Consider the following 758-nt stretch of genomic DNA (forward strand, 5'->3'; position numbering starts at 1 on the left):
TGTTAAGAATCGAAACACAGAAATGAATATTGCACAACAGTTTTGGAAAATGACACGATCTTATTGAACATTCTAGGCTTATAAATAGCCTTTACAAGTTTAACGGAATGAGAAAGAATAGCTCACGTTTACAACTAATCAATGTGATAAGTGCAACTAGAAACACTAAGCAAGTACCCTAAAGACTAGGACTTATTCAAACTAAATGCAACAACTTATCTGAAATCCTAACTGAATCCCTAAACTTTCTCTTCATTCCCTCCCTTAAACTAGTTCCCTATTGCAACTAGTTTAATTCAGGAACTTGGCAAACTCCCAACTGACTCCGAAACCTCTAAAACGCATCCAATGTGAGGGGCTTTATCATCACATCTGCCAGCTGATCTTGTGTTCCACAATAAGCCAACTCAACTACTCCTTCTCGTGTGAGATCACGAAGAAAATGATAGCGCACATCAATGTGCTTGCTTCGACCATGTAACACAGGGTTTTTTGAAAGTTTAATTGTGGAACTATTATCACAAAGAATTGTAATACACTCACTTTCTTCCAGACTCAGTTTCTCAAGTATCCTCTTCATCCAAACAGCTTGATTGGCATAAGCAGCTGCAACCACTAACTCTACTTTAGTGGTTGAAAGTGTAACTATAGGTTGTTTTCTTGATGACCAGGCAACAGCTCCAGATCCCAGCATGAAGACATAGCCTGATGTACTTTTCCTGTCTTCTAAATCTCCTGCATAGTCGCTATCTACATAA

The sequence above is a fragment of the Magnolia sinica genome, chromosome 4 (genome assembly GCF_029962835.1).
Source record: "Magnolia sinica isolate HGM2019 chromosome 4, MsV1, whole genome shotgun sequence".
NCBI lineage: Eukaryota > Viridiplantae > Streptophyta > Magnoliopsida > Magnoliales > Magnoliaceae > Magnolia > Magnolia sinica.